Source organism: Mustelus asterias, chromosome 5 (genome assembly GCF_964213995.1).
Source record: "Mustelus asterias chromosome 5, sMusAst1.hap1.1, whole genome shotgun sequence".
Taxonomy (NCBI): domain Eukaryota; kingdom Metazoa; phylum Chordata; class Chondrichthyes; order Carcharhiniformes; family Triakidae; genus Mustelus; species Mustelus asterias.
Genome location: NC_135805.1, coordinates 7,101,507 through 7,116,135, shown reverse-complemented (window position 1 = coordinate 7,116,135; position 14,629 = coordinate 7,101,507). Strand labels below are relative to the sequence as shown.

The 14,629-nt window shown below is 49.7% G+C and overlaps 1 protein-coding gene across 1 annotated transcript in view; it reads right to left on the bottom strand.

Moving 5' to 3' along the window:
- LOC144493944 (dynein axonemal heavy chain 8-like) overlaps positions 1 to 14,629 on the bottom strand; it is a 1,661,706-nt gene that overhangs the window by 979,260 nt on the left and 667,817 nt on the right. The window lies entirely within an intron of this gene.

Genomic DNA, 14,629 nt, shown 5'->3' with positions numbered 1-14,629 from the left:
CCTTTAGCACCTGTTGGGAATCACATTGGCCCAGAGAATGGGATATCAGCAGAAAAACAAGTTTTATGCCTTTTGCCAAACCCGTAACAATGCTCCTGGTCCACCTGGATAGGCAATGGCAAACATAGAAGGAGCGCATGGGTGACTTGCAACAATGGATTATTTCCGTCTGGAGCAAAAGTAAAACTGGAAAGGTGGCCAAACCACGGTTTGCAAGGGAAATTAGAAATAACATTGAATATGAAATCTGAGGGAGAGGCAAATAATTGGCCAAGAAATCCAATAGACTAGAGGATTACGACTGATTAAGAAGGGGAAAATAGAGTACAAGAGTAAGCTTGCGTGGAACATAAGAACTGACTGCAAAATGTTTTACAGGTATCGGAGGAGAAAAAGATTGGAGGAGACAAATGTACGTCCCTTACAGTCAGAAACAAAGTAATTTATAATGGGGAAGAAAGAAATGGCTGACGTGCTGAATACATACTTTGGTTCTGTCTTCACAAAGGAGGACACAAATAAGATGCCAGAAATGTTGGGGAATACAGGGTTTAGTGAGAGGGAGGAACTAGTTGGGGGTAGGGTGTTAGCGTGGATTGGGGATTGGCTACCCAAGGAAGCAGAGAGTCGGAATAAATGGGTGCTTTTCTGGTTGGCAGATGGTAACTAGTGGCGTGCCGCAGGGATCGGTACTCGGGCCGCAACTATTTACCATTTATATAGACGATCTGGAGGAGGGGACCGAGTGTAGGGTAACAAAGTTTGCAGACGACACAAAGATAAGTGGAAAAGTGAATCGTATGGAGGGCATAGAAGGTCTGCAGAGAGATTTGGACAGGCTGAGTGAGTGGGCGAGGATCTGGCAGATGGAGTATAACGTTGACAAATGCGAGGTTATTCACTTTGGAGGAAATAATAGCAAATTGGATTATTATCTAAATGGAAAAAAATTATAACATGCTACTGTGCAAAGGGACCTGGGGGTCCTTGTGCATGAGACGCAAAAACCAGTCTGCAGGTGCAACAGGTGATCAAGGCGGCAAATGGGATGTTGGCCTATATCGCAAGGGGGATAGAATATAAAAGCAGAGATGTCTTGCTGCATCTGTACAGGGCATTGGTGAGGCCGCAGCTGGAATACTGTGTGCAGTATTGGTCCTCTTATTTGCGGAAGGATATATTGGCCTTGGAGGGAGTGCAGAGAAGGTTCACCAGGTTGATATCAGAGATGAGGGGTATTGATTATGAGGAGAGACTGAGCAGATTGGGTTTGTACTCGTTGGAATTTAGAAGGCTGAGGGGGGATCTTATAGAGACCTATAAGATAATGAAGGGGCTGGATAGGGTAGAGGTGGAGAGATTCTTTCCACTTAGAAAGGAAGCTAGAACTAGAGGGCACAGCCTCAAAATAAAGGGGGGGGGGGTCAGTTTAGGACAGAGTTGAGGAGGAACTTCTTCTCTCAGAGGGTGGTGAATCTCTGGAATTCTCTGCCCACTGAAGTGGTGGACGCTACCTCGTTGAATATGTTTAAATCACGGATCGATGGATTCCTGATCGGTAAGGGAATTAGGGGTTATAGGGATCAGGCGGGTAAGTGGAACTGATCCACTTCAGATCAACCATGATCTTATTGAATGGCGGGGCAGGCTCGAGGGGCTAGATGGCCTACTCCTGCTCCTATTTCTTAACTAAAGAAGATCAGTATTTAGTATGAGAAATATGGGAAACTGAAGGCTGATAAATCCCCAAGGCCTGATCATCTCCATGCCAGAGTACTGAAGGAAGTGGTCCAACAAATAATGAACGCATTGCTGGTCATCTTTCAAGATTCTATAGACTCTGGAACAGTTCCTACAGATTGAAAGGTATCTAATATAACACCACTATTTAAAAAAGGAGGTAGGGAGAAAATAAGGAATTATAGACCAGTAAGCCTGACATTGACAGTGGGGAAAATTCTAGAATCCATTATCAAAGATTTTATAGCAAAACACTTGGAAAACAGTTACAGGATTAGATGAGTAAGCTTGGATTTATGAAAGGGAAATCATGCTTGACAAATCTTCTGCCATTTGTTGTATCACAGCTTGGAATGGCTCCTGCTCTATGCAAGATCACAAGAAACTACAGAAGGTCGTGAACAAAACCCAGAACATCCCGCAAACTAGTCTCCCATCCACTGACTCCGTCTACACTTCCCGCTGCTTTGGAAAAGCAGCCAGCATAATCAAGGACCCCACGCACCTCAGACATACTCTCTTCCACCTTCTTCCGTCAGGAAAAAGATACAAAAGTCTGAGATCACGTACCAACCAACTCAAAAACAGCATCTTTCCTACTGCCATCAGACTTTTGAATGCAACTACCTCGCATCAAGTTGATCTTTCTCTACACTCTCACTATGACTACATTCTGCACTCCCTCCTTTCCCTCTCTATGAACAGTATGCTTTGTCTGTATAGTGTGCAAGAAACAATACTTTTCACAATCAAATCAAAAAATCAAATTCTGGAATTCTTTGCAAATGTAAATGAATAGAATTGATGAGGGGGAGCAAGTGGATGTGGTTCATTTGGACTTTGAATAGTGAAGATTGCTATCTGAATGGCTATAAATTGTGAGAGTGAAATGTGCAATGAGACATGGATGTCCTCATACGGCAGTCACTGAAGGTGAGCATGTAGATGCAGCAGGCAGGAAAAAAAGCAAATGGTATGTTCGCCTTCATAATGACAGGATGCAAGTACAGGAGCAGAGATGTGTTGATGCAATTATACAGGGCCTTGGTGAGGTCACATCTTGAATATTGTGTGCAGTTCTGGTCTCCTTATCTGAGGAAGGATATTCTTGCTCTCGCGGGAATGAAGAGAAGGTTTACCAGACTGATTCCTGTGATGGCAGGACTGACGTATGAGGACTGATTGAGTTGGTTAGGATTGTATTCACTGGAGTTCATAAGAATAAGGGGTGGATCTCAGAGTCCTATAAAATTCTAACAGGACTAGACAGTCCTGTCAGTAAGGATAGGTAATGATCCACAATTATCCTCAACACCAGTGCCCTGCAAGGCTGTGTCCTCAGCCCCTTACTACTCCTTAGACACTTATGACTGTGTGGCCAAATTACGCTCCAACTACATTTTCAAGTTTGCTGATGACACCACCATAGTGGGTCAGATCTTAAACAACAACGAGACAGAGTACAGGAAAAAGATAGAGAATCTGGTGAACTGGTGTGACAATAATAATCTCTCCCTCAATGCCAGTAAAATGAAGGAGATAGTCATCGACTTCAGGAAACTTAGTTAAGGACATGCCCCGTCTACATCAATGGTGAAGAAGTTGAAATGGTCAAGAACTTCAAGTTTCTAGGTGTCCAGATCACCAACAACCTGTCGTGGTCCCTCCTATAGTTAAGAAAGCCCACCAACGCCTCTACGTTCTCAGAGGCTGAGGAAATTCGGCATGTTTGCTACGACTCTTACCAGCTTTTACAGATGCACCATAGAAAGCATTCTTTCTGGCTGTATCACAGCTTGGTATGGCTCCTGCTCTGCCCAAGACCACAAGAAACTACAAAGGATCCTGAACGAACTCTAGTCTATCACACAAACCAGCATCCCATCCATTGACTCTGTCTACACTTCCCGCTGCCTTAGAAAAGTAGCCAGCATAATCAAGGACCCCACCCACCCCAGACATATTCTCTTACACCTTCTTCCGTCGGGAAAAAGTTACAAAAGTCTGAGGTCACGTACCAACCGACTCAAGAACAGCTTCTTCGCTGCTGCCACCAGACTTTTCGATGGACCTATTATATATTAAGGTGATCTTTCTCTTCTCACTATTTGTAACTGCAATACTCTCCTTACTTCTCCGGCTGGTATGTTTTTGTCTCTGTAGCGCACACGAAATAATACTTTTCACTGTATCCCAGTACATGTGACAATAATAAATCAAATCAAACTAAATCAAGGGTAGATGCAAGAAGGATATTTCTGATGGTGGGAGTGTCCAGAACCAGGGGTCACAGCCTGAGGATACAGGGTAGACCATTTAGGACAGAGATGAGGGAAAATGTCTTCATCCAGAGAGTGGTCAGCCTATGAATTTGCCACCACAGAAAGTAGTTGAGGCCAAATATTGTGGGTGCCCTATTTTACCAGTTTGATTCTAAGTGCTGAGTGGACTTGAAACTGGGAGTGTTTCAGATCCGACTTTTAGACCCTTTCTGAGGCGCCCCCATACGCATTCTGCCTGCAAAGATATCAACGATTCCGAATCGCGCTGCACAAGCCTGTGGGCGGGGCTTAATGTGCCCAAAACCCTGCACCTCTAATTGCACATACGGAGAAAATAAAATGATAGAATGCCGCTCTGCTGCCATATCCCTCCCAGGCCAGATAATGCCCCCCCACCCCCCCCCCGGCCCTCACAGACATTGCCCCAACCCCATAACATTACTGACCCCCTTATCCCCCCACCTCCCCACCACCCAGATGGATCGCGGCCCCCCTCCCCCCCACCAATCTCAGGCAGAGTGGCAGCAGACCCCCTTTCCCCCCAGTGATCTCAGGCAGAGTGGCAGCAGACCCCCTTTCCCCCCACTGATGTCAGGTAGAGTAGCAACAGACCCCCCTCCCCCGCACTGATCTCAGGCAGAGAGATCCACCCTCCACCCTACCTATATCAAGCAGAGAGTTCCACCCTCCCGCCTCCACTCCACCAATATCAGGCAGGGTGATTCCCCCCTCTCCCCCATCCTGAACTCTTCCGCATTACGCCTCCATCTCCTCCGATGGCTGTGTTACACCTCCCTCTGTCTCCCCTGTCCCCAATCACTGAGGCACTCATCCACCACTTTTAATCCCGTTCTGAGGTTCCCTCATACGCATTCTGCCTGCAAAAATATCAGCTCATCAGCACACCCGCAAGTGCTCACTTGCCTTTCCCTCAATGCTAACAAGCAAACTGCATGTAACTTGCTGGAATACTCTGCCAACCTGCCTGCAGCCGATCTGCCCTAACGAGGGGCAGCTCCATAAAAAACTCAAGGATGGGCAGGCAGGCAGGCAGGCATTCCTGGACAATGTGCACACGACGAGCCCCCCCCGATTTTCTGAGGGTGACCTGGGGAGGCTACTAGATGCAGAGGTGAGGCCGGATACTGTCTTCTCCCCAGGAGGACGCAGACCCTGGTTGCTGATGGCAATGCGGTCTGGGAGGCAGTCGCTGCCTCGGTCAGTGCCATGGCACTGCCCCCCAAACCAGGAAGCAGTGCCGCAAAAAGTTCAATGACCTCATCCGGTCAGCAAGGGTGAGTGTTTAACCCCATCTAGCATCTTCCCCACAAATCTCCCCCAGATCCTCCCATCCCCAGCCCCCTGCATGTTTCCAGCCCATGACCCCCAAGCACCTCCTTCCTATCCCCCCCAAGAGCCCACTGTGCTTGCCCTCTAAGGGCCACCACCTGATACTCTGCAAGAGTCACGCCATAATTTCTTTCATGGCTCCTTCTGTCTCCACAGGAGAAGACCAGCCATAACACCAGAGAGAGGGTGAAGACAGGGGCTGGTGAGCCAGACCCCTGTCCACACCCACTTTGAGAAGCAGGCACTGGATCTGTCAAGGGAAGGGGCGAAGCAGGCTGTCAGCGACAGCATGGTTGGGCTGCCGTCAAGACGTGACCATCTGTCAATCCTCCACTCACTTTGAGGTAACTTCTTGGGGGCATAAGTTTTGGGTGCAAGGGGCAAGGTTTAAAGGAGATGTATGAGGCATGTTTATTTGCACAGAGAAGTTAGTGGGTTCTTGGAACACACTGCTAGGGGACCTCGCGGAGGCAGAAATGATAGTGACTTTTAAGGGGCATCTTTACAACAACGTGAATGGAATGGGAGAGAGGCATATGGTCCCTGAAAGGGTAGGGGGTTACAAATCTGATGGGCAGCCTGGTCGCTGCAGGCTTGGAGGGCCGAAGGGCCTGCTCCTGTGATGTAATTTTCTTTGAGCTTTGTTCGATGTTCAATGGAGACATGTGAATCACGTGTTTGGCATCCTGGATTCCTCTCCCTCCCTTGTACTTAACCTTGTGTCCAGTGTTCCAGGGACAGAACCAGATGCACGGGGGCCATCTGAACTCCAGGCCTTTACTGCAGCTCCCACCCATTCTGGTCAGGACAGCTCAAACGAGTCCTCGGAGGATATGACTGAAGGGACCTCCAAGGGTTGCACTGTTTTGGCATCAGCTTCCATCTCACAACTCACCATCCCAGATACTAACATGTCGGTGGGTCTAGTTAGTGGAGAGGGTTCTGGGTCATTCTCTGGTGAGCACGACACATCTGCTGATGTACATCGGGTGGAGGAGGGAATGTTCAAGGCCTCTGGCACGCGGGGGCCTACCGGAGGCAAGGACTCAGCTGGCCCCAAGCTACATGGTGGGCCTCTGAAATCACTTCTCCCTCAGCTGCTGGAAATGCAGCAACAGAGTCAGGGAATGCAGGAGGGTCTGATGGCCACACTGGACCAACTGCAAAGCTGTTGGGAGGAGTCCCAAAGCTTTCAGGTGGACCAGCTACTGCCTGTCTTGCGTGGTTCCCAGGAGAACACTGCAAGGGTGGTGTCTGCAGTGGAAAGCCTGGGTCAGGGGATCTTCACCATAACTGGCAGGCACCAAGTGATGGCCGGATCACAGCAGGCCACAGCAGAGTCCCAGAGGGCCGTGGCTGAATCACAGCAGACCACAGCTGAGGAACTGAACAGGCTTCTGAGATTCTGCAGCCCATGGCTGAGACTTGAGAGCTTGCAGGAGACCCAGCGAGACAGCGCTGAGACACAATGGGCTATGGCAGCAGCCCAATTGCAGAGGGTTATGGCTGAGGGGCTGCAGAGCATGGCCCAGTCTCAGAGGGCAGTTGCTGTAGCCATTGACAGGTGGCCCCCGACTCAGGTGGCCATCAGAGGGCTCGACCACCATGGGTAGGACACAGGTGGTCCTCCAGGACTGGCAGGGCCAGGTGACGCTGGAGCTTCTGGAGCTCACTGCAGAAGCACCACCGTCCCATGGAGTGAACCAGGGGCCAACAGGAACCGCAAGGGAGGAGGAAGGGCTCGAGACCATGCCGGGGTCTTCCAGTCAGGAGACTGACTGTGGTTACACCTTCTGACTCCCCCCTTCCTGACACCGGCGCATCTCAGGGGCAGCAGGATGAAGAGGGCATTATGGAAACGTCCCAGACATCTGGAAGCCGGCCAGGGCTCTCAAGGTCCAGGGCCTCGCCCGCCACGCGCATCACAGGCAATAGGATGAGGTAGGCAGCTGGCCCCCTCCACCTCCATGTACATTTTGGGGAATCACTGAAACGTCGTGGTAGGCCATGTAAGGTTAGGAAGTTGTAGTTGCACTAAGATGGCATGGGTGAAGGGCTGCATGAGTTAGATAGATGTTTAAGAACCTTAATGTTTACCATTCACAAGTTTTTAATGTTAGAATTTATTTAAACACCTTTGTGTTTTTTTCACCACCCACCTATGACTAATTTGTCTCAGATTTGTCTTGAATAGGTATCCTCTTCCATTGATGATCGCCGGAGGGATGCTTCAAGTTGATGTCAGCTGGGGAGGTCCCTCAATGCTGTGTCACTAAGAAAAGGAAGCCATTGGTTCCCCAGAACCCACGAGCGATTCCCTCCCCTTCCCCCACCCCACCTGCCCCAGGGCCCTGTATGGGGGTTTCAGATCCCTTACCCACCACACAGACTTGGGCCCAGGTGCCAGCATGCATGCGGAGCTCAGGTAGGAGTCAGACTAGTTTGCACCAGGGCATCATCATAATGGTGTTTAATGAGCTGTCAGCACCCTCCTGCCTGCCAAAAAACTCGTTAACACAGCATACCTAGACCCACCACTCTGGTGTGACAATGTTGCAGGAGATAGAAGGACTTAGGGGGGTGGGGTGGAAATGGAACCCACAGACACAAGGCCCTAGCGACTGAACCACCTGATGATCAGGGCCTCTCTCTCTGCCATCACATGCCTCATTTGAGCTGCCAGTCCTCCAGCGCCTGGGTGGTGTTCCTTGGCGTGCAGTTCCTCTTCTTCCTCCTCCTCCTGCTGGTCATCCTCCTCCTCCAGCGCCTGGCTGGTCAGCCTCCACATCCTCCTCCAATAGGTCACCTTTCTGCAGAGCCAAATTGTGCAAGGCACAGCACACAACCATAATGCGGGAAGAGATCACAGGGCTGTATTGTTGGGCCCCGCCAGAGCGGTCCAAGCACTCCAATCTCATTTTAAGGACCCCAATGCACCTCTCCACAATCGCGTGGGTGGCTACATGGGCCTCATTATAGCGGGTCTCCGGCTCTGTCACAGGCCTCTGTCCAGGCATCATCAGCCATGTCCGAAGCGGGTAACCCATATCACCCACGAGCCACCCCTGCAGCCTGGGCTTCTCCTCAAATGCCTCCAGGATGTCAGAGCCCCTGACAATGAAGCTGTCGCGCACACTGCCTGGGTGTCTTCCGCAGACGTGCATAATGTACATATTATGGTCACAGACCAGTTACACAATCGGGCAATGGAACTCCTTTCTGTTGATGAATCTTTGTGGGTTCTGTAGGGGGGGCCTTGAGGGTGACATAGGTTCAGTCAATGGCCCCCTCTACATTCGGCACTCCCGCAATAGCTGCGTACCCTGCAGCTTGGGCTTCCTGATGGGCCAGGTCCAGGTTAAATTTGATGTACTACCCAGCCCAGGCATACAGAGCTTCTGTGACCTTCTTGTCACAAGTGTGCACAGCTGACTGGGAACTGCCTATATATCTCCACTCAGGGTCTGGAAGGAGCCAGTCGCAACTGGGTACCCTTTTGTTGCAGCCATTTTCTTTCTCGGGCCTGTGGGGGCTCTGCGCGAGTGTTGGGGGGTGGTGGACTGTTGCTCAGCAGGGTCTCCGATGTCGGATTTGTAGCACGGACCTGGGTCTCAGCACTGACCTCGGGTCTTGTGGATGCTGCTGGGTCCCAGTGCAATCAGCATTCTTCCAGCTGAAAGATGTGCACAAAGCCCTTGCAAATTGCAGTACTGCAGCCGTCAATTTGACAGCCACTGAGAGTGGGTACCTCCTGCCCTGAGGAGCCAGATCCTGCAACAGATGGCACCGGTGTTGCACTGTCTCCTTTCAGAGGCGGAGATGTTGGCTGCACATGGTGTCTGACATCTGTTCAAATGACACTCGGCTCCCTCTTTCTCGTGCGCCCCCCCACCCCCACCCCCACCCCCCAGGCAAATGGTGGCCAGCTCCTGCCTCTGGTGGTCGTCTCCCTCTCCTCCTACAAATGGTAAGGCCTGGACCTCCTGTGCCTGCAATTCTTCCTCAGCTCCAGCAGCAACCAAAAGAGCAAGATCAATCGGTTGCATCGCAAAAGTCATCTCATCATTCCTGAAAGCAGGGTGGGGGGGCAGCCACATGCTGTCCAAAATCACAGCTTGAAAGCTGGAAGAATGCTGAGTGCACTAGGACCCAGCAGCATCCACAAGACCCGAGGTCAGTGCTGAGACCCAGGTCTGTGCTACAAACCGGACATCAGAGACCCTGCTGAGCAACAGTCCACCACCCCCCAACACTCGCGCAGAGCCCCACAGGCCCGAGAAAGAAAATGGCTGCAACAAAAGGGTACCCACAAGCAGCAGAGAGTCATTGGATGCTACGCACTTACCTCCTCACTAACCCTCACAAATGGAGCACCCGAATCAGAGTTTTATGGATCATGTCTGTTTCGCGTCGATTCTGGATTGATGAACGTGGTGGCAAAGGGGAAAGTGCTGGTAAAGTTGGGTGTGCAGCCCATTAAGTCAATTGAAATGCATGCAAATGCATTTAAATGGCCATCGCGCCCATTTCGGGCGTGGTCCTGATCGCGTCCATTTTCGGGCCTTGATAAAGGGGAAACCAGTGCAGAGGTGGGCGCAAATCATGCAATTCACCTCGCGCCCGACTTTACCAAGTTTTCACACCCGAAAGTGGGCGCAACTTGATGGTGAAATCGGGCCCTGTATGTTTACAAGAAGCAGTTAGATATAGCACTTGGGGCAAAGGAGATCAAAGGATATGAGGGCGAGGGTGGGATAGGCTATTGAAGTGGATGATCAGCCATGATCATGAATGGCTGAGCATGTTTGAAGGACCGAATGACTTCCCCCGGCTCCCATTTTCTGTGTTTCAATGCCACGCCAGCCCTGATTAGCTTCCCATCGAGAACAGTCGGGAACACGATAACTATGCAAAAGGTCTCTATGACATCTAATTAGTGGCTTAGGCCCGATTCAATGGCCGCCCCGAGATGCTCTCCAGACAGAGGATATGTGGTCAGGAATTGGTACAGGCCCTATAAAGTGGGGATTGGATGGAATGGGCATCAACGGGAGCAAGCAGGTAAGTCACCATTTAAAATTCATACCAGGCTGTGCAGGGGGATCTTGCAAAGCACTTGAGGATAGAGGCACACCCATGCTGGTGGTGAAGGGGTGAACTTGGGAGTCATCCCTCCACCCACCGCCCCACACCCACCCCACTCCTCCACAATAATAAATCAAATCAAACTAAATCAAGGGTAGATGCAAGAAGGATATTTCTGATGGTGGGAGTGTCCAGAACCAGGGGTCACAGCGGAGACCATTGAGGACAAAGAGGGGAAATGTCTTCACCCAGCTATCCCTCAAGATGGGAATGGCATGGCCTAAGGTAACTATGCTATGGGTTTGCCTGGCTGAATTTTCTCATGCTGTGGGGGAAGGATTGAGAAGAATTACAAACATGCCACTTTCAGGCAACTGACCTATTATGGCCAATGCGCCTAACCAGCATGTGTTTCAGACTGTGGGAGGAAACCGGAGCACACGGATGAAACCCACGCAGACACGGGGAGAACATACTGACTCTGCACAGATAGTGACTCAAGCCAGGAATCCTTTAATATTGTGTTTCATACCGGCACAGTGGCACAGTGACTAGTATTGCTGCTTCACAGCACCAGGGACCTCGGTTTGATTCCCGGCTTGGGTCACTGTCTGTGTGGAGTTTGCACATTCTCCCTGTGTCTGCGTGGGTTTCCTCCGGGTGCTCCAGTTTCCTCCCACAGTCTGAAAGATGTGCTGGTTAGGTGTATTGACCTGAACAGGTGCAAGACTGTGGCGACTAGGGGAAATTCGCAGTAACTTCATTGCAGTGAAAGCCTTATTTGTGACAAATAAATAAACATTAACTTTATGCTAATCCCAATACATTTTGAAGGTTGCAAGGTTTCGGTCGCCATACCCTCCCAGGCAGCGCATTACAGATTCTCACCACCTTCTGAGTTTGAGGATAAGGGGTAAACCTTTGAGGACTGAGGTGAGGAGAAATTTCTTCACCCAGAGATGGTGCAATCTGTTGAATTAACAACCACAGAAAGTAGTTGTGGCCAAAATGTTGTGTGATTTCAAGAAAGTAGATATTGCTCTTGGGGCTAAAGGGATATGGGAGGTAAGGGGGATTAAAATATTGAATTCGAAGATCAGCAATGATCAAAATGAATGGCGGTGCAGGCTTGAAGGGCGTAATGACCTACTCCCACTTTTAGTATCTCTGCTTTTTTGTAAATACCATCTGCCACTGCTCTGCCCATCTGACCAACCCATCTAGCTCTTCCTGTAACCTACAACCATCTTAGAACAGAGAAAAACTACAGCACAAAACAGGCCCTTCAGCCCCACAAGTTGTGCCAAACATATCCCTACCTTTTAGGCCTACCTATAACCCCCCACCCTATTAAGTCCCATGTACTCATCCAGGAGTCTCTTAAAAGACCCTATTGAGTTTGCCTCCACCACCACTGACGGCAGCCGATTCCACTCGCGCACCACACTGTGAAAAACTTCCCCCTAACATCTCCCCTGAACCTACCCCCCAGCACCTTAAACCTGTGTCCTCTTGTAGCAGCCATTTCCACCCTGGGAAAAAGCCTCTGAGTCCACCCGATCTATGCCTCTCAACATCTTATATACCTCTATTAGGTCTCCTCTCATCCTACGTCTCTCCAAGGAGAAAAGACCGAGCTCCCTCAGCCTATCCTCATAAGGCATGCCACTCAATCCAGGCAACATCCTTGTAAATCTCCTCTGCACCCTTTCAATCTTTCCACATTCTTCCTGTAATGAGGCGACCAGAACTGAGCACAGTACTCCAAGTGGGGTCTGACGAGGGTCTTATATAGCTGCATCATTATCCCCGGACTCCTAAACTCAATCCCTCGATTGATAAAGGCCAGCACATCATACGCCTTCTTAACCACCTCCTCCACCTGCGGGGCCGATTTTAGAGTCCTATGGACCCGGACCCCAAGGTCCTTCTGATCCTCTACCGTACTAAGAGTCTTTCCCTTTATATTGTACTCCTTCATCCCATTTGACCTGCCAAAATGGACCACTACGCATTTATCTGGGTTGAAGTCCATCTGCCACTTCTCCGCCCAGACTTGCATCCTATCTATGTCCCTCTGTAACTTCTGACATCCCCCCAGACTATCCACAACCCCACCAACCTTTGTGTCGTTGGCAAACTTACCAACCCATCCCTCCACTTCCTCATCCAGGTCATTTATGAAAATGACAAACAGCCAGGGTCCCAGAACAGATCCCTGGGGCACACCACTGCTGACCGACCTCCATTTAGAAAAAGACCCATCTATACCCACTCTCTGCCTCCTTTGGCAAACGCCAGCATCTCCACATCCTTTGGGCAAGCCAGTTCTGAATCCAAGGGCATCAGCCCCTTGGATCCCATGCCCTCTCACTTTTTCCAGAAGCCTTGCATGGGGGACCTTATCGAACACCTTGCTAAAATCCATATAAACCACATCTACCGCTTTCCCTTCGTCAATGTGTTCAGTCACATTTTCGAAGAACTCCACCAGGCTCGTAAGGCACGATCTGCCCTTGACAAAGCCATGCTGAGTATTCTTGAGCATACTAAACCTCTCTAAATGCTCATAAATCTTGTCCGTCAGGATCTTCTCCATCAGCTTACCAACCACTGAGGTTAGACTCACCGGTTGGTAATTTCCTGGGCTATCCCTATTCCCCTTCTTGAAAATAGGAACCACATCGCAATCCTCCAATCCTCCGGCCCCTCCCCCGTCTCCATCGACGACGCAAAGATCATCGCCAGAGGCTCTGCAATCTCTTCCCTCGCCTCCCACCGTAACCTGGGGTACATCCCATCCGGACCCGGTGACTTATCTATCTTGATGCCATTCAAAGATTCCAGCACAACCTCTTTCTTAAATTCCACACACTCCATCTTTTCAGTCCACCGCTAGCCCACAGTACATCCACCCAGGTCCTTCTCCTCTATGAAAACAGAGGCAAAATCTTCTGCACTATTAATCATCCCACCAATCTTAATGTCATCTGCAAACTTGCTTAATATGCCCCCCACATTTTCATCTATACCATTTATGTATATAACAAACAATAAGAACAAAGAGCAAAGAAAATTACAGCACAGGAACAGGCCCTTCGGCCCTCCAGGCTTACACCGACCATGCTGCCCCTCTGAACTGAAACCTCCTACGCTTCCAGGGACCATATCCCTCTATTGCCATCCAATTCATATATTTGTCAAGACGCCCCTTAAAAATCATTATCGTATCTGCTTCCACTGCCTCCCCCGCAGCGAGTTCCAGGCATCCACTACCCTTTGTGTAAAAAACTTGCTTCGTACATCTCCCTTAAACCTTGCCCCTTGCACCTTAAACCTATGCCCCCGAGTAATTGACTCTTCCACCCTGGAGAAAAAGCTTCTGACTATCCACTCTGCCCATGCCCCTCTATCAGGTTGCTCCTCAACCTCTGTCGTTCCAGTGAGAACAAATCAAGTTTCTCCAACTTCTCCTCATAGGTAATGCCCTCCATGCCAGGCAACATCCTGGTAAATCTTGTCTGCACCCTCTCAAAAGCCTCCACATCCTTCTGATAGTGTGGCGACCAGAATTGAACATTATATTCCAAGTGCGGCCTAACTAAGGCTCTATAAAGCTGCAACATGACTAGCCAATTTTTAAACTCAATGCCCTGGGCGATGAAGGCAAGAATGCTGTATGCCTTCTTGACTACCTTCTCCACCTGCATTGCCACTTTCAGTGACCTGTGTATCTGTACACCCAGATCCCTCTGCCTATCAATACTCCTAATGGTTCTGCTATTTACTGTATATTTCCTATCTGTATTAGACCTTCCAAAATCCATTACCTCACATTTGTCCGGATTAAACTCCATCTGCTATCTCTCCGCCCAACTCTCAAACCAATCTATATCCTGCTGTATCCTCTGACGGTCCTCATCGCTATCCGCAATTCCACCAACCTCTGTCATCCGCAAACTTACTAATCAAACCAGTTACATTTTCCTCGAGATCATTTATACATATTACAAACAGCAAAGGTCCCAGCACTAATCCCTGAGGAACACCACTTGTCACAGCCCTCCATTCAGACACGCACCCTTCCACTGTTAGCGTCTGCCTTCTATGACCGAACCAGTTTTGTATCCATCTTGCCAGCTCATCTCGGATACCGTGCAACTTCACCTTCT